Genomic DNA, 24,403 nt, shown 5'->3' with positions numbered 1-24,403 from the left:
AAAGCACGCAGCCCCTCCTCGCCACGGCCTGCCCCCGCCCCCTGCAGTCTCCACTCCACGGGCAAATGCCCACTGGCGTCAGACTCGCCTTACTTGTCTAGGATTTACTCTTTCGTGGAATGCTAATGCAGAGATCATGGGGACAACATTCCCTAAGTTCTTATGTGTTAGTGGCAGTTGGTCAATAGCCTTTTTCTTCCTTTTCTTTTCTGTTTTTTGAGACAGAGTCTTACTCTGTTGCCCAGGCTAGAGTGCCGTGGCATCAGCCTAGCTCACAGCAACCTCAGACTCCTGGGCTCAAGCGATCCTCCTGCCTCAGCCTCCCAAGTAGCTGGGACTACAGGCATGCGTCACCACGCCCAGCTCATTTTTTCTATATATTTTTAGTTGTTTGGCTAATTTCTTTCTATTTATAGGAGAGACGGGGTCTCGCTCTTGCTCAGGCTGGTCTGGAACTCCTGAGCTCGAGCAATCCGCCCGCCTCGGCCTCCCAGAGTGCTGGGATTACAGGCGTGAGCCACTGCGCCCAGCCAATAGCCGTTTTTCTTAAAGATTATTTGGCCAAATGTGAAAACCTCGGCTCACTTTTTCTTCTCTTTCGTATCCCAAAAGTGGCACTGCTGTTTCTTCTCACGTGCAGCATTGTGCTTGAAAGTCTCAACAGCCCATTTTCTTTCCCTGATATGTGACTGGGTCATTTTGCCCAGCGTGGCCGGGGCTCTTTTCCTCCGATGTCCAGTGACTCCGCGATAGTGCATGTCAGCGCTGCTCACGCCGCGCAGGTGGCATGTCCTTCCAGCGTCTGAGCCACAGCCTCTTCGCACCGGCCGCCCTCGGACTTGGGGCGCCTGCTCCCTGCGGCGCCTTCCCCAGCAGCTCCTGTTACGCACGGGTCGGCTCCTTTCCTCGGCTTCTCTTTCTAAGAGCTTGGCTGAGATACAGCCCACGTCATCAAATCCACCCATTTATGACGCCCCACGCAGTGGTTTTTAGTGTGCTACATTCACCAAGTCGTGTGGCCAAGCCACCTCACCGCGATCTAATCCTAGAACATTCACATCACCCAGAGACACCTCCCACCCGCTGCTGCGCACGCTCCCAACCCCCACGGCTCCCAGCGGCCGCGCGTCTGTGTCCCGTCTCCGTGGCTTTGCCCGCTCTGACGCTCCCCGTGCAGGGAGCCATGCAGTGCGAGGCCCCCGTGGCTGGCTTCTTAGCGTGGCGGTGCCGAGCTCGGCCGCAGCACCCTGCTCCTTTTCCTTGCTGAGTAATATTCCACCATGCGAATAGCCGTGCGTTTGTTATCCATCCGTCCACTGACGCTGTCTGGGTTGTGCCTGCCGCCTGACAACCGTGAGTAGCGCTGCTGCCATGTTAATACAGACCTTCGCGTGGACACAGGCCTTCAGTTCTCTTGGGTCTGTGCCTGCGATTGAGAATGCCCGTCATGGGGTCCTGTCACGTCCTGTCATGGGGTCCTGTAGCGTCTGGGGGACCCGACAGGCTGCCGTCCCGGGCGGCTGCCCCATGGGGCATTGCAGCAGCAGCGCCACGTGCCGCGGTCCCCGTGCTCGCCGGCTCCGGGGCGAGGCCTGTGTGAGTCTGGCCTTTCACTCCGGGGAGTGGGGTCTCCCCGAGGCAGGTGAAGCGCCCGCCCGTGCGCCTGGCGGCGTTTCCTGCGTCCCTTCCGGAGAGGCGCCCGGTGCATCTTCTCTGCGGCCTCCTGCACTTGCGGCTTTTCTCCTGGGTCCTTCCCCCTCTTCCTTCATTTCTTTCCCATGTTTTAAAATTTTTCCTTTTTATCTTTATCTCAAAACATTTTCTGTCGTGTTTATTCCCTCTGCGTTCCCTCCGGTGTACTCTTCGCTCCTAAAACAATCTTTCCTTTTTTTTAAAAATTTTTTTCCATAAAAAATAATATAATATTACTAATTTCTTTTAATTTTTATTCTTGTTTCCCTAATAACTTTGTTAACGTGCCGTTAAAACAGTCTTTCCTTTCATTTCTGACGCTTGTCTACGTTCCCTCTCCTCCTTCCTAAGCTCCCTGGTTGCGGTTTGTGTTGATTTTCCCACGTGGCACCCTCGTCTGCGTGGCTTCGCTCCGCGTCAGCGTGTCGGGTTTTGTGCGCACCAGGGCCGGCTCGGAGGCCCCGCTGCCCCCTGTCCCCCACAGCTGCTCAGGGCGGCCCCGCCCACAGCACCCCCTGCAGGGCGTGGGACACGCCCCCGCCGGCTTCTGGGCTAGGTCCAGACGGCCTCACAGCCCCCCCAGGGCGGCCGTCCTGGGAAAGCCGGCGTCCTGCCAACGGCCAGTGGCAAGGCCCGCCCGGAGGGGACCACCCGCCAGCCGCCTGGGGGGTGCCTGAGCCCCGGCAGCCTTCAGATGACGGCACCCCAGCAGGCGTGTGACCGCATGGCACGCCCCCAGCCAGAGCGTCCCAAACGAGCCACACATCAACGCCAACTCACAGACGCCGGGGAAGCTGTAACTGGATCCTGTTCCAAACCGCTAAGCTCTGGAGCGACCCGTAGTGCAGCAGTGGGTGACAGAGCGTGCATCATGTGTCTCCATGGCTCAAGTTCATGTCCCCCGGCTCCCAGGACCTCAGAAGGCAGGCGCGGCTGGCGCAGGTTCCCCCCTGTGCCCACGTGTGTCTGGGCGTCCTTTCTCTGTCCCCTGTGCTGCCCGGTGAGGGCCTGTCCCTCTCACCCCGTCAGGGAGGTCGGGGCCTGGGGCCCTCGGGCTGCGCATTTGCTCCCCCGGCGAGCGTGGCGGCTCCTCGGCCTGGGCTGCCCTCGTGTTGGCTGGGGGAGCGTCTGGGGAGCCCCCCACCTCACAGCCCTCGGGTCTCCTCCTCCTGCCACTCGCCGCGGGATGCGGGGACGGGGCTGCGAGGCTGCCTGGCCAGATGGCGGGCGGCGTCCATGTGCCTCGGGCTGCGCCATCCTGGTGGCTTTGCACGTACCGCAGGGAGGCGGGGACCAAGGTCCTACCGCGTCTGCGTCCTTCCCGAATCCAGCAGGCCGCAGTGTCTCAGTGCTGAGAGCAGCAGCCGGCCGGCGCCCGGCCTGAGGGCCAGGAGTCCGGGCAACGGCGGAGCCAGGCGGCGGCCTTTGCGAAGAAGAAGGGGGCGGAGAAGGGAGAATGCGGGAAACTCGCAGGCCCGGCCGACTCCGCGAGTCACACGAGCACACAAAGCCGATAAGAGTCAAACCTAAAGCAGGGCTGCGAGGCCACGCAAGGCCGCGGAAGAAATGAACCGCGCGTCACTGCGTCAAAGAGTCTGTCTGAGAAGGCCACGTCCTGCAGGACTCCAATTCTGCGGCATTCTGGAAAGGGCAGAACTGCAGAAGTAGAAGGGCCGTGGCTGCCATCAGCGGGCAGGGGAGGACGGGCCCAGAGGGCCCCACGCCCGGGAGCGTGAAATGCCGCAGCCGCTGTGGGCAACGACGTCTCAGAACAGGAACGGAACCGCCGCCCGCTTAGCAGCTCACGTCTGGGCACGCACGCTCCCCAAAGATCCCAAAGAAGCAGGGACGGGGCGGCGTCTGCTCACCGCGTCCACGGCAGTGTGGCTCTCAACGGCCACAAGGCGGCAGTGGCGGCCTCGGTGTCCACAGACAGACGGACGGACGGACGGACAGACAGACAGACAAAACGCCGTTTGCCCCTGCGGTGGAGCACCCTCGGCCGGGAGGGCGGAAGCAGACTCTGACACTCGCGGCGACGCAGGGGGAGCTCAGGGCGCCGCGCTCAGCGAACAAGCGCGGGAAAACAGCCGTGCGGCTCCACCCGCCGGAGGTGCCCGAGGCGTCAAATTCACAGGGACAGGCACGGAGGGTGGCCGCCGGGTGGGGGCAGCTAGCGTGGAGCGGCTCAGACCTGCGGGCAGGGAGGGCGGGAGGCACTGGGCTGGCTGCACAGCCGTGCCACCCTGAGCGGCCCAGGGTTGAGGGAGCCGCGCGGGTCTGTCACGCTCCGGTCTTCTCCTGCCTCTGCACCTCGGGACAGCAAAGCCCACCCTCCGCCGGCCGGCGCCCCCTCGGCCTGGAGACCTTTACAGGGGTCCACTTCCACCCGAGGAAGAGTAAAAACGTTTTCTCTTCCCCGTCGTTTTCTTAGTAGCGTGTTCTCTTCTCCGGCTTGCTTTCCGCTTACCTTCCACTTAACTCTCCAGGGACCCAACAACGTGTCAGATGGAATGAAGGCCATGGAAGAGCACCGCAGGCAGCGGGGGCAGCACGTGCAAAGGCCCTGGGGCAGGCAGGCGTGGCAGGCGTCTGAGACTGTGGGTGCAGCTGGAGGCTGAGAGGTGGACAGAGGGGTCTGAGCGGCGGCGGGAGGCCGCAGGACCAGGCGGGACGGGGCCGTGGGCCGAGGTCGGGAGCTGCCTTCAGCAGCAAGGACGGCCGCCTGCACGTCCCCAGCCCGCAGGGAGGTGCAGCCGCGGGCACGACTGCATCTGTCACTGGCTGCCGCGTGAGCAGACTGCCAGCAGGCCCGGAGGAAGGCGGGGGGGGGGGGGGGGGTTGCACAGACGGAATAATTTAGGGCCTGGGACTCCGGGGCGGCGGCAGCAGGGGAGGTGGCGAGAAACGGAAGCACACAGCAGATTTGGGAAGCAGCGGGCCCAGTGCGTGGGCAGGGAGGGGGCACGCCGAGCAGGTTGGGTGGGGGCCTGAACCAAGGGGGGCTCGCCCACGGCGGCAGGAGCCTGGGGGGGGGTGTCGGGGGGCTCCAGCCTCATCAGGTCTGTGCTCCGGAGGACTCGCTCGTGGAGAGCGGGAGGGAGCGTGAGGGCAGGAGGGAGCCGGGCGGGCGGGCGGGCGTGTGGGCCAGCACACGGCGGCTCTCACAGAGGGGCAGGACGCGGCCGCCCAGCGCAGGCACACGCGCTGGAGAGAAGAGACGGCCCCCAGGGCCAAGGCCGAGACGGGGGATATGGCAGAGGCCGGCGGCTCAGCCAGGGACGAGGAGGGTGTTGTGGACTGAACTGCAACCCCCCAGGTTCACACGCCGGAGCCCCGACTCCCAGTGTGACCGGTGGCCTTCCGGAAAGCAGTGGTGACAGAGGTGTGCGTGCAGAGGAAAGGCCCCGTGAGGACACGGCAAGGGGCCGTCCGAAAGCAGGGAGGAAGGTTCCACCAGAATCCAACACTGGCGGCGCCTGCAGTGTGGACGTCCAGCCTCCAGCTCTGCGGGAAACTTCCCAGCACAGTCTGCGGCGCCCTCACAGCCGCTGGGCCCACCAGCCCCGAGGGGCCAGGGTCCGTGGGGTCCTGGCACCCCGAGGAGAGCCGCAAGGAGAAGGGAGCAGAGGCCGTGGGCCTGTGCAGCGCCAGCAGCCTGCAGATCTCCGCTCAGACCAGGGCGCCGCGCACACACACTCAGCGGAGCGCTCCCCTCCTGCGTAGGCACACATATCCCCAGAACGCCCACACTCTCTCCCGCGCCACCGGCCCTCCCCGAGAGGCAGGGTTTGTGTCCCCTCCGGCACCGGGCAGGCCTGGGGACAGCCTCGGTGGACAGAGCCCAGCTGCCGCGAGCAGAGTGGCTTGCCAGGCGAGGTCCTGCCAGCTCGCAAGAAGCAGAGCAAGCTCTGCAGAGCAGAGCATGAGGCGGGCGCTCGAACCGGGGCCTTGGGATTCGTCTCTGAAGCGGAGCCGGATCCAGCAAGGGCTAAGTCGCGTCCGCGGGTGAGGCCAGGCAGGGGCTTACAAAGGTCGCTGTGAGTTTACGGGTCTGGGGGGTTTGAGCCCAGCCCTCGACTGGGGCGGCCGGCAGCTCAGGGCCTGCAGGCGAGGGGCCGCCCGAGAGCGCCCAGTGCAAACAGCTCAGGCCAAACGCAGCTGCCTTTATGACCCGGCCGGGTCCAACTCGGATCCCATCGGGCTGTATGCGCGGCCCCGGGCGAGCTCCCTGCCCACTCCTGGCTCCTTCAGACACCTGGACTCGCCGGCCCGTGTCAGATTCCTTTCCACGGCCCTCAAGGTTCCACGCGCCTCCGTCTCGTCCTCCCCGGGGCCCCGGGCACCACGCTGGGAGTGGCCTTCGGGGACAGGCACCAAGGCCCCTGACCCACAGCCCGCAGCCACCTGCCCACAGGTGGTGGCCGCCACAGAGGCGGAGCCGGCAGCCCCCAGCAGAGATGAGACAGCCCCGCCAAGCCCCACCCGGACGGCAGATTCCTGAGCAAAATGTGTGGCCACTGGGGTCCACGTCGGAGAACAGTTTGTTATGCGGCAACAAGCGGGTGCGCTCAGCTGTGGTCACAGCGGAACCCGCTGCCCCTCTGCAGCGGGCGGCCAGGATCCCGGCTGTCCCTCTCGTCCCTGTGTCGCGATTAGGCGCCACTGTTTCTCTCCAGGGAGTCCTGGTTTGGACGATAAGCGGTGTGGTCATCCTGTCTGTGCTCAGGGGACACCCACAACCGGGGGCAGCTGCCTGACCCTGCCACCGTGCCGTGCCGGGTGGTATGGTTTCCTGCCTGGTAAAGTGACGTGCCCCTTTGTCACAGCTAGACTTCCAGTCTCACTTGCTGTCTGGTGCTGACGGGGGTCTCTGAAGCCCTCCAGCCCCCTGCCTCCCTGTGGGGGAGGGGTTGCAGGCGGGGGCCTGGAGGAAGGGGCTGCACCCCGCCTGGCCTGGGATCTCCCTAGGGCCTGCAGTGGGACAGCTCAGCAGGACCCCAGCCCCCCGCACCCCTGCACTGGTGGTCTGGGGTTCTGGTGGGGCCACTGGAAGCCCCGGCCCACGCAGGTCTCAGCCACATCCACGTTGAAACTGACGGTCAGAGTGACCTGGGGCTCCCGCCCCCTGGCTCCGCCCCGCCCCCCACACCCCTCCCCTTCCCCCTCCTCCCTCCCTCCCTGCTCCTGCCCCACCTGCATAGTCAGGCAGGCTTCGAGGCCCCGGAGCAGGGCGGGGACTCGGAGTCCAGTGGCCCCGAGTGGCCCTCGGCCTCGGTCTCACTTCCTCCCTCGAGCCCGAGTGTGGATTCCACAGACCTCAGGCCCGGGGTTCCTCCGGGCACCCCAGCCGAGTCCGGGCTCTGTAGGGGCCAGCCCTTCCTGTTCTTCTGTCCAAAGTCACCTGAGCTGCCTTTGACCTGTGTCCTTCCACGTAAAGGTTATCGTATGTTTACTGATTTCTTAAAAAATAAACATTTTTTTAAGCCCCAGTGAGACTCCCACTGGGATGGCGAAGGGTGAACACGCGCATCGGGGAGAATCCGGGTGTGACAGTGAGTCCTCCTCCCACTCTGCCGGGCGTGCCAGGTAAGCTGGCGTGACCAGCAGGCGGGCAGGTGAGTATGTGAGATCTCCCGGGAGTGTCGGGGCTCCTCTCCACGCACCCCTCTCTCCAGAACACTCTCCTTGATGTTCCAGAAACTTCTCTCCCCAGTCATGCCTTTGGCCAGCCCTGGGCCCCTCGAGGTCTCCACAAACTACCAGCACCTTTATGGAGGCCCCTTTAACAAACCCTCCCGCAGGTGACCCGGTCAGGACCTGCGTCTCTTCCCTGCCGGGACCCTGACGCTCCCAGGTTAGTCCCAGGGATTTGGGAAGGTTCCATACCAGCATCCAGTCAATGCCGATCCCACGTGGCTACATTCCAGGCAAGAAGCGTGTCATTTTCTCAAGTGATAAAGCGGTGACTTCCAAAACATCTCTCAGCAAAGTAGGAAAAGGGGCAAATGAAACATGTCTAACTCGGTGAAGTTGTTCGCCGAAACCCGACATAGAACACATTCTGGAAAACAGGTCGGGGGGGGGGGCGGGGTCTGGGGCAGAGGGGAGCGTCGGACACGTGGGCCACAGGGGATATTTTAGGGCCGTAAAACGAATCTGTGTGACATTGTAACGGCAGATATGGGTAGAAAGACTAGTAGGTGCTCCAGGCACAGGTGGAGGAAGATTTCTCACGCAGAAATCAAGATATATATTTTTTTAAGTTTAGTTTATCTTCCTAGAGGGGAAAAAGAGAGGGGGGGAGGGGAGAGAGACGTGGCCGCGTGGCACCCTGAGGAAAGGAAGGGGGTGCCCGAGCCAGGGAGGCCACGGGGCTGGCTGCTGTTATGGGGACCAGGAGAGAAAAACACAGTGGCAGGTGTCAGCTGATAAGGAAAGTGGCAGCAGGTGTGTGGCAAACACTGCAAGGTGTCACAGCCCAAGACTGGGTTTCCGGCCGTCCTTGGAGAAGGGCTTAGCATCCGACTCCGTCCTTAGAGCCTCAGAGCGGCCGAGGCCGTGGCTCCTCTCCTGCTGTTTACCCGGGAGCTCTGCAAAAGCAGATTCCCAAAACACAATTCTGAAAGAGGGCGATTCCCATCTCCCTTCTGTCCACTCAGCTCTGGGGAAGTTGTGCAAACGGAACCCCTGCAGGTGCCTGTTGGAGAGAACCCGCGGGGCCGATCTTTACCTGCCACGGGGGAATCGTGGAAGAGGGCTCTCCCTGTCATTTTTCGCAAGGCCGCCCTCACACTGTGCGTCTCTCAAACCCACAGAGCTGCACGCAGAGCGGCGGGCCTTGCCGTGCGCAGACTTTAGTAACCAGTTAGGAGGTCGAGGTGTCCCTGATGGAATCTCACTGCGCTGCAAACCTAGGAGAGACAGCCTCCCTGGGGGGTGGAGGGCAGGCACTGACCTAAGTGACCTTGGGAATGAGTGGAAATGGAAAAAACTAAAGCTTCGAACTACGGCAGAATCTTGAGCACCCCACCCCTCCTGGCTGACTGACGGACGCCTTCCTGGCCGAGGGCAACCCGGAAACACCCCAAAGCCGAGCTGCTGGCCCCGAGAAGGGAAGTAGGACATGCGTGTCATGCCACCCTCCTTTCTGGGAGACCTCCTTTGTGACTCATTAACAGGCCTAAGGGTACAGGAGGACAAAGCTCAAACCACTCCTCAGTTATAGGGTGGGTGGCTTGCCCCAATTAGCAGATGTCCTTATCTTAATTTAAAACATTCCAGGCCTTTAGACAAAGCCTCATTTCTTTAACCACTTAAAAATCAAAGAGTCCTTAAACCCACGCCTATAACTTATGGTGTGGAGAGCCTGGGCCCCACCTGTAATCCTGGCACTCTGGGAGGCCGAGCGAGGTGGGAAGGTCCCTTGAGCTCAGGAGTCCCGAGACCAGCCTGAGCAAGAGCTAGACCCCGTCTGCACAAAAGGTAGACAAATTAGCACGCCTATAGTCCCAGCTACCGGATCGCTGGAGCCCAGGAGTTTGAGGTTCTGTGAGCTACGAGACAACGCTCTCTACCCAGAGTGACAGAGCCAGACTCTGCCTCAAAAAAAAAAAAAAAAATCCTATAACACCCCACTTGGAGATGTCCTGCCTTTTCAGGCCAAACCAATGTACACCTTCCATGTATTGGTTTATGACTTTAATTATGTAATTATATAATTCCTGTCTTCCTGGAAATGTATGAAACCAAACTGTAAACCAGCCACGGCCAGACCACTGGCTCAAGCTTCTTGGGCGTGGCTCCGGGCCACGGCCCCACACACGTGGCTCAGAATAAACCTCTTTAAATTATTTTACAGAGTTTGGGTTCTTTTCCGTTGACATACGGCGAAACTGAAATTAAGAAGAGCAGCCCGAAAACCTGTCGCTCCAGTTTAATCATGAGAACAACGGCGGAAAAATCCCAAGTGAGGCACATTCTACAACGCACCTGGCCAGGACTCCTCAAAACTGAGGAGCCCTCAGCTTCGGTGGGAGGCTGCTGAAAATACAAATGCAACTTTTTCCATCCAAGTTCAGGGATTCCTGAGTCCCGCCCTCCCTGGACTGCTGCTCAGGAACCAGGTGTAGAGTTCACACCTGCGTGTCGCCAAGGCTTCTCACGCTGTCATCCGAGCCAAGGTACCTGCTCATCTTCCTTCCCACGCTTCTCTCTTTCCGCAGCCGAGTGCAGATGCCCCCAACTTACGATGTGGTGACGTCCGGCAAAAACCCAGATGAAGCCGAAAATCTTGTAAGTTGAAAGAGCATTTCATACACCTGACCCACCGGACACCCTGGCTTAGCTTGGCTGACCCTAAACGGGCTCAGAACGCGTGCGTTAGCCGGCCGCTGGGCGACGTCCTCTCACACAAGCCTATTTTATAATAAAGTGTTGCATAAATCATGTAATTTACTGAATACTGCACTGAAATTGAACACCAGGAAGGTTGTGTGGGGCCTGACCAGGCCGTGCTGGAAAGAATGGTTTCTGCTGAATGCAAGTCTAAAAATCTTAAGTTGAGCTGTCATTAAGTCTGGGGCTGCCCCTGCCCCCTCCACCCTGGCCCCCCACCCCCGGCCCTGCCCCCCACACCCCTCTCCCGCTCCCCTGCCCCCACCCCCGCCCCTGCCCATGTGATTATCAGCTGGGCCCAGCTGCTGCTCCTGCTACTTGGTGAGTCTATTGTGTTAGTTATTTCAGGTTTGTCAAGCCAAACGTTTCCACTAGGCTCTTTTTCAATGATTCTCTTCTTATTATTCTTAATACCATCCTCCTTTATCAAGGTACGTGGATCTGTCGTGTTTACTCCACTCTGTTTTCTGCTTGTTTCGACCCTTTGTCACGTGTCCCGATAATAGTGCTCCCTGCAGTGGTGCTGGCCAGGGAGGTGACTTTCTCCGCCGGGGTTGTGCCCCGGCCCTGACTGCCTGTGCTGGCTGGAGACCTGGGGCCCACACCCTCAGGGAGAGCAAAGGAGGGGGAGTGATGTACCCCGAACCCCAAGGCCCCCCAAATTAGCCATCCCAGCCTGGAGCACAGAGACCTGCTCTCACCGAGCCCCGCGCCGGCGCCCACCGCCTCCACCGCTGGCCTGGGGCCGGCCCCCGCACAGGCGCCGGAGAGCAGGTGCAGAGCCTCCCTGCGCCCAGCTCTCGCTGTCCCCCCAGCACGGGGGCTCGGGATTCCCGCTGGGCCTCCCCTAAATCCCTCCTCGCCTCCCTGCTGGGGATCCCCAAGTCTCCCGGGAAGGAGCCCCCATCCCCCACGATTCCTGGCACCGAGGAGGCCTTGCTGCGGGAAACCACACCTGCAGGCCGGCCCTGGGGTGCCCTGGACTGCGGGGGCTGCAGCCTCCGGAAGCCCCACTCGCCCCTCTGTGTCTGGAATGTCACCGTGGATTGACAATGTCCCAGCCGAGGTGGAGGGGACACCTGTGCCTGGCTAAAGGGGGTCCCTGGAGACCTGCCTGGACAGCGTGGATTGGCCAGGGCACCCTCCTAGGGCTGCGTTGGGAGGGAGTGGGAGACACGGGAGGGCAGGCCCTGCTGAGGGGAGTGATGCCAGCAAGGGGGCGGGGCCAACCCCTCCCGACACACACACAGACATACACACACCCACACACATGCATGCACACGCCCACGTGCACACATACATGTACACGCTCGCACGCATGCACACACAAGGCACACGCACACACAGCCTTCTTGGGCCTCCTGGCACTTTCCACCGTCCAGATCCGGTGACCACAGGAAGATCCGGGAGGCGCCCGGGGCACAGAGGGGCAAATGCTCTCCCAGCCTGAAAGACCGAGGTTCCCATCCGCCTGGTAGACAATCTGAGTCCGGTCACGTTAACAGGGTTTGTTTCTCCCATTCAGCAGAGGCCGAATCCTGCTGCCGCAGGCGTGTCTGCTCCCGGCTCTCCAGGGCCCGCAGGCCCCGACCCAGGTGGAAACATCTCTAAGACTGGTCCCTTCCCCTCCCGGCTGCAGGCAGCGCCTGCTGAGTGTGGAGGAGGGGCCGTGGCCTTTTGGCCGAAAGCTCTGCAGAACCCGGACGGGGGCAGAGGACACACTGTAGAGCAGGAGCCCGAGAATCGCCCGGGACACCCTTTCCCCGGGAGCCTCACGGCCACCCGGCAGGCCCTGGCGCGGTGCCGGTCCCCGAGCGCCGGCGCCCGGCTGGCAGAAGGCCCAGCGGCCCAAGGTAGCTGTGTCCAGGCACCACCCCCGCCCCAAACTCAGCCCCTCTCCAGCCCTGGAGCAGGAGTGACCCCACCCCCGCTGGCTGCAAGTGCCACCCTGCAGCCACCCACGGCGCCCAGCTGTGTTCCGAGAGCCGGCAAACACTTCGCCGGCCGCTCCGAAAGAAAGGCCTTGTGTCCAGCAGCCCCCACCTCCCGGAATGTGGCCTGCTCTCCCGCCCATCGCTGTGGCCGGAAGACATTGTCCCTGGTACAAAAGCCTTTTGTCCCCCAGCCACCTGACCCCGAAATGGCACTGGGGTGGAGGAGGGGCAGCCTCAGTGGCAGTGGCCACGGGGCTCCCTTAGACCCTTCCTCCTCGAGGCCTGGCCAGGGACACCTGGAGCAGGAGGGGGTGGCACTGTCCCCGACACCTGCCTGGCTGCAGAGCATTGTGACTGGACCACCCTGAGGGCACAGGCTGGAGACGCAACCTCGCTCTCTCGGAGAACGAGTTTCTCTGGTTAATCGGCGTCAGTGGTCTAAAAAGGGGCACAGGGCCCTGTGAGTGCAGGACGCCCCGGTCTGGTCCTTGGTGTGAGTTACACAGTAGATGTAGTTGTCAAAACTCATACGCTTCTGGCCTATGCATTTTACTATATGCAAACATCTCAAAAACATAGTCGTTTTAAAAAGTCAGAAAATACAGGCAATACCGGTAGCACCAGCTACAGCCCAGTGTCGATCACCGTGACAACGCATCCCCAGCCCGCAGAACCCTCACCAGCCCCCACCAGCCACAGCACGGGATCGCCCGTCCACGAACTGTGCCGCGATTTTTTAACAATTGTGCATTACGCCAAGCGTATGAACCAATCTTTCTCAACAAATCCAGCTATTTCCAGACACTTACTGATCCTAGGGTCCTTCGTTCAGCACTCTAAACAGCAGCACCCTAAGCACCCTAGTGGCTTGGTCTTGGCGCACCATCTAAATTGTCGTCTTAGACCAAGTTCCAGATGTTGCTGGGGCAAAAGACTCGCATTTTAGGCCGGTCGCAGTGGCTCAGGCCTGTAATCCTAGCACTCTGGGAGGCCAAGGCGGGCGGATTGCTCGAGGTCAGGAGTTCGAAACCAGCCTGAGCAAGAGCGAGACCCCATCTCTACTATAAATAGAAAGAAATTAATTGGCCAACTAATACATATAGAAAAAATTAGCCGGGCATGGTGGCGCATGCCTGTAGTCCCAGCTACTTGGGAGGCTGAGGCAGGAGGATTGCTTGAGCCCAGGAGTTTGAGGTTGCTGTGAGCTAGGCTGATGCCATGGCACTCACTCTAGCCTGGGCAACAAAGTGAGACTCTGTCTGTCTCAAAAAAAAAAAAAAAGACTTGCATTTTAAAGGGTGTTTCTAACGCCTCACGGAAGCAGTGATTCCAACACTGAACGGGCTTCCCGGTCCGGCCTGCCGGGGGTTGGGGGGGTGTCTTACCTCGGGAGAGGCTGGCGGACGGGGCCTGCAGGGGAGCAGCAGAGCGCCCGACTCCGGAACGCGGCTGAGCTCCGGGAGCAGAGCGGCGTGCACACGACCCTCCGCCGCAGGAAACAGCGAACGGACTCTGCTCCCAGCAGGAAGGGGCAGGTCCCACAGGGAAGGCCACCACAGCTGCCGACAGGGCAGGATGGGGCCAGACCTACCACGAAAGCGTCACTGCTGAGACACCAGAGAGGCGTGGAGGACGCAGGGACGTGAGGGCCTGAGATTCCAGAGCACGGAGAACTGTCCAGGTGAGCAGGTGATCCACTGCCGCCTTTTCCCCAGAGGACTGGGCGTGGCCGGGCAGGGAGCCACAGCGGGGGAGAGAACCCAGCAAAGCTTCCCACTGTCACGGGGGAAGTGGCAACATTGGAGACTGCAAGGGCATCAAACCCACGGTGGGTCCCCAACCCACCAGAGAATGCGCAGAACCTCAGCGCCCTGTGCAGAGGACGTGCGGGAGCCGAGCCCAGCACCTCTGGAGGGCTGAACAGAACTTCCTGCAGCGTTTCAGCGTTGGGGGCACCAAGACCTGCCAAGCTCCTAATCGAAATCCAAACAGACCCAAACTGGGGCAAAACAGAGGAAAACTGAGCCTCACTGAACTTCAAACTCCGATCCTGTGCTGCCTGGGATCTGCCCCACCCACCCACCCTAAATGCCTGAGATTTGTGCTCACAATAGTGGCTGAGTGGCTCCAAGTAGACCAACTCTTGTGCAAATAACAACTGCAATTGCCGCACAGAACATAAAAGCAGCTGGGCGTCGAGGCTCAGCCTGTACTCCCAGCACTTTGGGAGGCCAAGGTGAGAGGATCGCTTGAGGCCAGGAGTCCAAAACCAGCCTGGACAACATTGTGAGGACCTGTCTCTACAAAAATATCTTAAAAATTAGCCAGGCATCATGCCACACACCTGCAGTCCCAGCTACTCAGGAGGCTGAGGCAGGAGGATGCCCTGAGCCCAGGAGTTCGAGGCTGCAGTGAACTGTGAGGACACCACTGCACTCCAGCCTGGGTGACAGAGCAATTCCCTCACTCTAAAAAGAAAACCAAACAAAAACATAGAAGCAACTGCCAGTGGCACTGAGGGTGACAGAGACTTAGGGGACGGACACGCAGGAGAAGGGAGTGGCTCCGTGACCTTCCCATCTCGTGCTTCTCCCCCAAGGGCAGGGCGGCCTGCAGGTGGCTACCACCCTGATGGGACCACAGGCCCCCTGACCTCAAGAACCAGAGGACAGAATCTGAGGTGACCACAGCAGCTGGAGAGTGAGGGGAAAACTCCAGAAAGGACTAAGCGGCAGAGAGGGATCCCCGAATACTGCGTCTGCTCACGTCTGCGACAGACCCGTGCGCTACACACGGGACAGATTCCAAGCAGCCCAGGCAACTGAACAGAGATTTCCCTGCCGACCAGCACAGAGGAGACGGCCTCCACGATCCGAGCTCTCTGACGTTAACTGCTTGATGAAACAACAACAACAAAAAAAAACTAATGAAATTGATCATCTCAAGAGGAAGATAACAGAATTCTACAACACATGGTTTGCAAGGTGCAGGATGCATTTCGAAACCAACAGACAGAGAAGCACAAAGGCGGGACCTCTGGTCACAACAAAGACCGGACAGAAGCTGGAAGACAAAGACATATGTTTTTTGGGTGCTGAAAGAAAGAACACAGCCCTCCTAAAATTCTATACCCAGCAAAACTAAACTTCTGCGATGACAGTGAAATAAAGGCTTTTCAGACTAAAGGAATAAATCCTAAAAGAAATATATTTATACAGAAGGAGAGTGACCCCAGACGCAAATATGAACACATAGAGGAACTGGCAAACATGAACACATAGAAGAACTGAATTCCAGAAAGGGTCAAATACGTGGTCAAATTTAATCAAGTACAGACGGTGTAGACAAGACTGGTACTATCTTGCAGGGTTTCAGAAGTAAGGAAAATGACAAGCACAACAGCCACTGCGAGGAGGTGGGGACATCTCAGTGCACGTGAGCAGCAAGGGGTGGGGGACTCACTCCTGCAAATGCACAGGAGGACAGACAAGGCCACAGAACGTGGGCAAGAAGACTTGGAGATGTGTCCCGAAAGAGGCTGGTCCAGAGCCCAGTAAACATAAAAAGGTGTTAATTTCATTAGCCATCACGAAATGCAAATTAAAACCACCACGTAATGTCACAACCCGTAGACTAGACCGGTCCACAGGAAAAACAGCAGAAGCTGAAGGATTGGCAGGGACGTGGCGTAACAGGGACACTCACCTGCTGCCATGACAGTGACAGAGCAACCGCCATGGAAAAGCGCTGGACGGTTTCTAACAGCCGGACGCGGGCAGACGCCCGGCTGGGACCCAGCCTGCAGAGATGCCAGCACGCGGTCACTGGGGTCGTGCTGCCCTAGCGTGCGCGTGGCAACCTCAGAGCTGGGAGCCACCCCAGTGCCCATGGCTTGTAGAGGGACAGACAAGTCGGGGGCTGCTCACCCCGTGTGACGGTGTTCAGCAATGACGGTGACGGAGGGACAGCCCCACAGACCTCTCGCTGAGCACAGGCACAAGCGAGCCCTCGGTTCTCTTTCGGGAAGGCAGGAAGGGCCAGCGCGGTGCCGGCCGGCGGCGTGGGCTGGCTGTGCCCTGTCCTCGTCCACTGCCAGCGAGAGGAGGTGTCCGGTCCATGGAGGAGCTCGAGCTCTCTGCCCGTGTCGATGCGCCTTTCTGTGGCTCTGCGACGTGTCAGTGAAGAGTCTGCTACCTGCAGTCCCAGCTACTCGGGAGGCTGAGGCAGGAGGATCGCTTGAGCCCAGGAGTCTGAGGTTGCTGTGAGCTGAGCTGACGCCACGGCACTCTAGCCTGGGCAACAGAGTGAGACCCTGTCTCAAAAAAAAAGTGTCTGCTAAACGCGCCCATTTAGCTGGTACGGTCGGGAAGAAGAGGAAGGAGGGGCCGTGGGGGAGGCGGGAGATGGCCCCTCCCAGTTCCCCTGCGGGGTCAGGGGACAATGACAACTACAAAATACATGGTCACATGAACACAATGGCCCAGACACTTAATGTTTGCCAATCGTTGTTTTAAATCTCGAGAGATCTTTTAGGAACCAGTGTCTTCTGCTGCAATAAAATATTTATGCGAAATGCAGTGATTCTGTCCATTTTTTTTTTTTTTTTTTTGAGACAGAGTCTCACTTTGTTGCCCAGGCTAGAGTGAGTGCCGTGGTGTCAGCCTAGCTCACAGCAACCTCAAACTCCTGGGCTCAAGTGATCCTCCTGCCTCAGCCTCTGAGTAGCTGGGACTACAGGCATGCGCCACCATGCCCGGCTAATTTTTTCTCTCTATATATATATTAGTTGGCCAATTAATTTCTTTCTATTTATAGTAGAGACGGGGTCTCGCTCTTGCTCAGGCTGGTTTCGAACTCCTGACCTTGAGCAATCCGCCCACCTCAGCCTCCCAGAGTGCTAGGATTACAGGCGTGACCCACCTCGCCCGGCCGATTCAGTCCATTTAAATCCAAATATTTTATTTCCAAACAAAGCCTGACCCTCAGCCTCCTGCTGCAGTCACGGGACCCACGTAGAGGCCTCTCTCCGCCGTTGCCAAGCAAGCTGTCTGCGGCCACGCACGTTAGCAATGCAGCGAGGGTTGGTTATTTCGTAGTGGTTGGATTTAAAGTGACTTTTGGAGAGTCTTCTTTGTATTTTTTGCATGGATTGATGTTTAAGCCTTTTTCAAAATAACAAAGCTGGTCTTTTGTGGTCTGGCTTAGCCTCCTCCAGCGAGGTAAGATTGCAAGTTCCCCAGCCTTTCCTCGGCATTTGCAACTGTAAACGCAGACAACAGTGTTGCCAAAATCATAGGATTTTTGTGAAAATTAAAGTAGATTGTTTTCAAACTGCCTGGAGTGAGCGAGGCGCACAGCGCTGGGGGATGTGCTCAGGGCGTGGCCGGCGAGGACTCGGCAAGGCAGACAGCTGGCCCAGCGCCAGCCCCGCTCAGGGACAGTGGCCCTCCCGGCCGAGTCCCGTGTTCCAGACGGGGTCTCCCAGGTGCAGCACCGCGCTCTCCCTGGCCGCCGCACCACACAGGCTGTCCGCGGTGGCCTGGGCCCCCGACCGTCCCCAGGACTGTCTCACGAAGGCACTGCCCAGGCCCCAAGGCTAGGGACAGTGGGCTGCAGGCTGGAGGCAGACCCGGCGCCAGCCTGGACGAGGGGATGGCGTGAGCTGGGTGGGGTCATGACCAGGGTGAGACAGGAGGCAGGTGGGGACGGCCGTCCTGACTGGGATCCCCACCCCACCCCCGCCTCCTGTGGCATCGGCCCGCCCCCCAGGCCAGGCCTCTGTCCCTGGCCACTGCCGGCCACCTGTGCATGCTCCCGAACACACCACACATGGCAGCAAGGCTGTCCCAGGACAGGCCACCCAGGGCTCCTGATAGCTGCAGGTCCCTGCACTTTGGAGAGGCGGGGGCGGGAGGGGGGAGGGCTGTCAGGCATGCGCGCCGTGTCAGCTTTTGTCCCAACAGAAGGCTGCCGTGCAAACGTGTCGGAGACACTCTTCCCTGGAGATGACGGGTCCAGCCCAGCTCGAGTTTTGGTGGCGGGCAGAGACCCCCGGTGGCACTAAGGGGTTTGGGGAGTCCCTTCCTCTCCTGGGCCTGGGGGAACCCATGTGCAGGTAGCACAACGGGGGAATTGCTGATCCCAGGAGGGAGACATAGTATGCCCGGGACTGCCCGGCAGGCAGGGCCGCCCCCTACCAGCCCTGGCCAAGGAGGGCCTCAGCCCCGGCTTGGACAGGCAGGAGCCCGTGTCCCTTCCAGAGTCACCCCGCTGGCCCCACAGCTGCCCAGGACTGTGCGCCCAGCGGCGGTGGTCTCAGACCAGTGGGAGGCTGGGGCTGGCCGGAGGCTTGAAGCCAAGGTCCCGTGGCCTGGGGGACAGGGACACCTGGGCTACACAGTCCTCGGGGTGGCAGACACTCCTCACCTGGAGCTCAGGAAAGCCAGGAGGTCCCAGGGAGTGACAGGGGGTCCCTGAGGGGCTCCTAGCTGGGCCCTGCCGTGGCCTGGTCTGCCGTAGACTGGCTGAGGCCCCCCTGGGGGCTGAAGCGGGAGCTGCTTTGGAAGAGCCACCCCCCTCACCACTGTGCCCCTCCCACCCCTGCAGCCCTGCTCTGGGCCCCCTCCTTCCCCTCCTCTTCCTCCTCCTCCTCCTCCCAAGGAGGAGACAGATGGCACGGAAACTCCATTTCCTTGGTTTTCCGGAGCGTGACTCGGGAAAGCAGCTGCCTCCCGGCCCCCACACAGCGGCAGGCAGCCTGCCTCCCCCGCCCCAGCGGGGCCCGGGGCTCCCCGCACCCTCCCTGCATCTGCATCTGGGGTGCTGGGCTGAGGAGTGGGGAGGAAAGGGCCGCCCGTCCCCAGCCTGGGCCGACCCTGGGGTCATCCAGCACCCGCAGTACGGCGGGCAGGCCTGGGCGGGCGGGACTGCAGCCCAGGGCTCAGGGATACACGGTGTGTCCAGGCGGCTCCCAAGCTGTGGTGACAGTGATGTACCTACCCCGGCCCAGCAGGGAGAGCTGAGCCTGGGGAGATGGGCGCCGGAGGAAAGTCCAAAGCAGCCGCTGGGCCAGCCTGGGTCACTGCAGGAGCTGGGCACCCGGACCTGAGCCCTCCCAGGAGTCTCCCTGGACGCTGGCCCCCCAAAGTGGAGCCTGGTCTTGCTCTGAGCTGGGGGCCCCTCCGCAGAAGCCCCCAGAGATACTCTCAGCTCAGTGGAACCCCAGAAACCCCCTCTCAGCCAGCGCTGGGAGCACCCAGAGCCCCTGCCTCCCCCACCCCACCCCTCGATCCTCCTCCCTTTGCTCTGGGCGGGGCCCTGGCACCTGAGGCTGCTCCAGTAGGACAGGTCCGCAGCCTGTCCTACTGCTGAACCCACAGTAGGACAGGCTGCGGGACCCCCAGCCCTGGCCCCCACCCAGCCACAGTCCTGGTTGACAGCTGTGGAGACCAAGACTCCAGGAGCCGGAGCACCTCACCCAGGCAGTGGTCTGGGACTCTGGACCCCAACACTGGACGCCCGCCCAGTTGGGTTTGTGCAGGTGCCTGGTGCCCAGGACGGCCAGACCAGGCGAGAGGCCCCCCACTGGGAGGCTGTGGTTGGCCTGAGCCAGGCAGGTCCAGCTGTTTCTTGGCTACGGCCCCTCTCGAGCCCCCCGGAGCCCCCACAGCCATGCCTAGAGGCCCTGTCCCCCAGCTGGGCAGACTCCAGCCTTGCCATCGGCTGTCCTCCAGTCTCCTGCCAGCTGCTCCCTGCTTTGAGCCTTAGTTTGTGCATCTGCAGGTTGGGAACAATGAAGCCCCCACCAAGCGGGCTGCTGGAGGGTGGGGGAGTCCTGGGGGGCGGAAGCGGGTGTGGGGTGCTTTGTGCTCTGGGCCCTGGGCAGCTGCCCACAACCACACCAGTGAGGACGATGACAAGGCCAGGCCACAGCTAAGCTGCCCCCCAGGGCCAGAAGGAGACAAAGCCGCCAGTGTCCTGGGCGTGGCCCAGCCTGTAGCTCTGGCCACTGCAGGCCCAGTTCCCAGAAAGGACCGCGGGCAGGGTGGGGGGAGGGGCTCTCCTGGAGGGATCCCGGATGTTGGCTTCCCCAGAGGGCCCTGGGCTGAGCGGGCAGCGTGGGCAACACAGTGGTGGCCACTCGACCAGGGGCCCCCAATCCTTTGCCAGCTGTGTGTGAGCCTGCCTCACCCTCAGCCCAAAGCCCCCGGGGCTGCTGCCTCCACTGCCGGGCCCCCAGCAGCACCCACAGTCCTCCTGGGGCTGGGCGGTGCCCAGGCTGCCTTTGCAGGGAGCAAAGGCTGATCCCCTGACCCCCCGAAACACGCACTCCCTGTTCACACTCACGGACTCACACCCCCCAATCGTTAGGGTGGAAGGACTGGTAGGTGTTCACACAACAGGGGCAAAAATAAAGATACGAAAGTAAAAAAATAAAGTTTATCCTTTTGGAGAAGGAGGAGAGAGAGAAAGAGAGAAGGAAATGGGGGGGAAGAGAGCAGGGAGACGGCGTGGCAGCCCAAAGAAAGAGAAGGGGGAGCCAACCCGAGGCCACGAAGCTCACTGAATTCGAGGGGGGCAAAGAAAAAACACAGTGGCGGCTGTCAGCTGATAAGGAAAGCGGCAGCAGGTGTGTGGCAAACACTGCAAGGTGTCACAGCCCAAGACTCGGTTTCCGGCCGTCCTTGGAGAAGGGCTTAGCATCCGACTCCGTCCTTAGAGCCTCAGAGCGGCCGAGGCCGTGGCTCCTCTCCTGCTGTTTACCCGGGGGCTCTGCAAAAGCAGATTCTCAAAAATGAATTCTGAAAGAGGGCGATTCCCATCTCCCTTCCGTCCACTCAGCTCTGGGGAAGTTGTGCAAACGGAACCCCTGCAGGTGCCTGTTGGAAGAGAACCTGCGGGGCCGATCTTTACCTGCCACTGGGAAACCATGGATTAGGCATGTCCCGTGATCTTCGCGTGTCCTCCGCTGTCACTACACATTCGCCAGATCCCACGGATCTGCCCCACGTCACCCCCTCCACCTGGCCCTGTTCCTCTCGGCCCCTGCAGGTCAGGGTCCCCAGAGCCCTCGTCCCTCCCCGGCTCTTGGAACGAGCCCATCCCCTCCCTGATCTCAGGTGAGTGCCAGGAGCCCTCCCGACCCATCTGACGCGGCCCTGCCGCCTCACCCCTGGACTCTGGCCGGGCTGCTGACCGGGCCACTCGCCTGCTGGTCCCACCTCCTGCCCACGCCTGGCACCTAGGTCACTTTGACTGACCACAGCTGGGCACTGCTCAGAGGACTCTGCACACCCTGCCCCATCCGACCCACAGCAGCCCTGGGAGGTGGGATTGCTGTCACTGTCCCCACCTTACCCAGGCCGGGGGACCCCAGCCGCTGGCAGCCCAGGGAAGCTGGGGAGCAGCAGAGCCAGGATCCAGACAGGCGTCCGGCTGCAGCCCCCTCTCCACGGCCCAGCCACGGCCCAGCGGCCACACTGTCCACGGGCTGTTCCTGGCCTCTAGGGGAGCCCTCCCCCCCCCCCCCCCCCCCCCCCCCCCGCAGGCGGCCGGCGGGCCAGGCTCTGGTTCTGGAATGGATTGTGGAATGCAGCCGTGGGTGGCTCACAGCCACACCCATCCCCCCTGCACTCCCAGCCTGCCCATCCCCCACCCTGCTCCCTCTAGGGAGGTGGGCGGTGACTCAGGCCCTGAGTCAGCAGCTTCCAGAGGAGGACACAGCCACCCTGCGTCAGCACCAGGGGAGCCCCCCAAAAGGCCCAGGCTCTGTTAGCCAAGGTCAGGGACCTCTGGATGGAACTGAACCAGTCACATTGCTGCTCAGGTACTAGACCCCGGAAGCCACGTCCCAGGGAGAATTCACACGCACATGCACACACACGCACATGTACACGTATGCTCACACATGCGCACACACATGTACACGTATGCTCACACACATGCGCGCACACAAACACATGTGTGTGCACACAAACGCGCGCACACATGTACACACACGCACAAACATGCACACACGTGCGTGCATGCACACACACGGAGTTCACCCTAGACCAACGCCAGCCTGCGGAAGAGAAAGCGGACCGTGCGCTGCTGGGCTCCCCTGGCCGGGGGGCTCACTCACGCTGTGGGTTTGCACGCGTCCGACAAGCAAAGCCCGACGATTACAGCGTGACAGACGGAAAACGGGAGTCGGCATCCACAGAGAGCCTGGTGGGCTCGGCCCCTCGGAGACGCCAGGCAAGTGCTGCTAAGGCCACAGCTGGGCTGCGAGCCGGCGGAGGCTTCCGGAAAGGCCTTGTTATCTCCAGGCTCGGTTTAGGCCCTCGGCAGCACTCACGAGCAACAAGTCCCGGAAGCAGCGAGGCCCGTGCCCGAGCAACGGACCAAGGAGCCCCCTCGATCTGCAACGCCCCCCCTCAGCAACTGTGACTCCAGGTGAAATCAGACCTTGATCTCTATTTCCCTGTGAACATGAGGCCAAGGTGATACTGAGGCACCAGGGATGGAAGGACACAGGGAGCGGAGGGCATCGGGGTCACTGTGGGGCGCCCTGGGGAGGCAGGGCGGGCGGAGCTGGCGGACCCCACACGGCTCGGTGGGTCAGTGTCGTGACCCGGGGCCTTGGTGGGTCAGTGTCGAGACCGGGGCCAGGCAGGCCTGGAACTGGAGTCTGGGCAGGGCGGGCGGAGCTGGCGGACCCCACACGGCTCGGTGGGTCAGTGTCGTGACCCGGGGCCTTGGTGGGTCAGTGTCGAGACCGGGGCCAGGCAGGCCTGGAACTGGAGTCTGGGCAGGGCGGGCGGAGCTGGCGGACCCCACACGGCTCGGTGGGTCAGTGTCGAGACCCGGGGCCAGGCAGGCCTGGGACTGGAGTCTGGGCAGGGCAGGAAGCGCAGAGAGGCCCGTAGGAAAGAGGAGAGAACAGTAATTCTTCGGGGCCGCAGGGCAAGGGGGGACGTCCGTGAGGGCCCACAGACGTCTGGGGACAGGGCCCTGGGGCTCCCCCATTTGGCCAGCAGCCTGTGCGAGGCCTGGGGGAGACCCCACAGCAACGGCCCCTGCGTGTACAGACTCGCGTTTGGGTTTGGGTTTTTGCTTATTTTCATCCTTCAAACCTCCCTGCTGCTCCGCAGGGAAAGGAGGGCTGTGCTGGGAAGGTGCCGGGCAGGCAGGAGACAGCCGGTGGGGGCGGGGCAGGGCCTGCTGCAAACACTGAATCTGCAAATACGAATACAGAACCGGCTCCCGCAGCAGCACCATGCCTGGGCCATTTTAAAAGTAAAATCACCAAAAAGCCCCAAAATGCAAAATAACGAGGCACAAATAGACACAGAAAAGGACATTTGTTCACGGCACGAGCCGACACAAGACGGCGCAGCCTCCCTTGCCCCAGCTGCAGGCAAGCATAGCCACGGAATCTGCAAATAATGAGATTCTACGCTGTGTATGAGCGAGAGGGAGGGAGAGTCGGACGAAGAGGACTCAGGGTCCTGCCCGACCCGTGCCCCTGACTGACCGCCCCACCACGGTCCCCTCGAAGAGCAGCTGCCTGTTCCCAGCTCCTGCCTCCCTCCCCAGACCAGGGGTAGGCCTGACCCACGTCAGCCTCCCGCACAGACAGGCTGGCACTCGGCTGCTCTCCAGAGCCGGTACTGAGAAACGCAGGGGAAATTTGGGACATGCTGAGACGCTGCCACGAGGGGCGTTGAGGCCACGGCCGCCAAAGCTGCCAGGACACAGAGCAGTGGAGCTGAGGGAGAGGCAGGGGTGCTGGGGGAGGGGCCAGGGCCTGCCGCTGCCTCCCCGCTGCTGTCACCTGTCCAGTGGTGTCAGGGAAGATCAGAGATGATCATCTGCCTAAGGTGCTGCAGCCGGATGGGTGGGTGGGTGGATGATGGATGGGTGGGTAGATGATGGATGGGTGGGTGGATGATGGATGGGTGGGTGGATGATGGATGGGTGGGTGGATAGATTGTTAGGTGGCTAGATGGGTGGGTGGGTGGGTGGATGGGCAGTTGGACAGATGGGTGGGTGGGTGGATAGATGGATGGATGATAATGAGTGGATGGATAGATGGGTAGGTGGGTGGATAGATGGGTGCATGAATAGGTAGATGGATGGATTCATGGGTCGATAGAGAGGTGGGTGGTTGGATGGATGAATAGATGGGCAGTGAATGGCTGGGAGCGAGTGAATGGCCGGGTGGGTGGGTAAAAGGACAGATGCTGGGTGGCTGGGTTGGTGGGTGGGTGGGTGCAGATGGATAGATGGGTAGATGGGTAGGTGGATGGGTAGATGGGTGCAGGTGGGTAGATGGGAAGCTGGGTGAGTAAAAGGATGGATGCTATGTGGGTGAGTGGGTGGGTGTAGGTAGATAG

The 24,403-nt window shown here is 61.0% G+C and overlaps 1 long non-coding RNA gene across 1 annotated transcript; it reads right to left on the bottom strand.

Annotated features, from left to right (window-relative positions):
• Window positions 1–20,448: 20,448 nt before the first annotated feature.
• On the bottom strand, window positions 20,449–21,363 carry LOC142871360 (uncharacterized). The gene is made up of 2 exons (XR_012919605.1): window positions 20,937–21,363; window positions 20,449–20,795 (listed from the first exon to the last, which is right to left on the bottom strand). It is a non-coding gene; the product is annotated as an uncharacterized LOC142871360 (long non-coding RNA).
• Window positions 21,364–24,403: the final 3,040 nt, after the last annotated feature.

This window comes from Microcebus murinus, chromosome 6 (genome assembly GCF_040939455.1).
Source record: "Microcebus murinus isolate Inina chromosome 6, M.murinus_Inina_mat1.0, whole genome shotgun sequence".
NCBI lineage: Eukaryota > Metazoa > Chordata > Mammalia > Primates > Cheirogaleidae > Microcebus > Microcebus murinus.
This window is presented reverse-complemented; position numbering and strand designations above follow the sequence as displayed.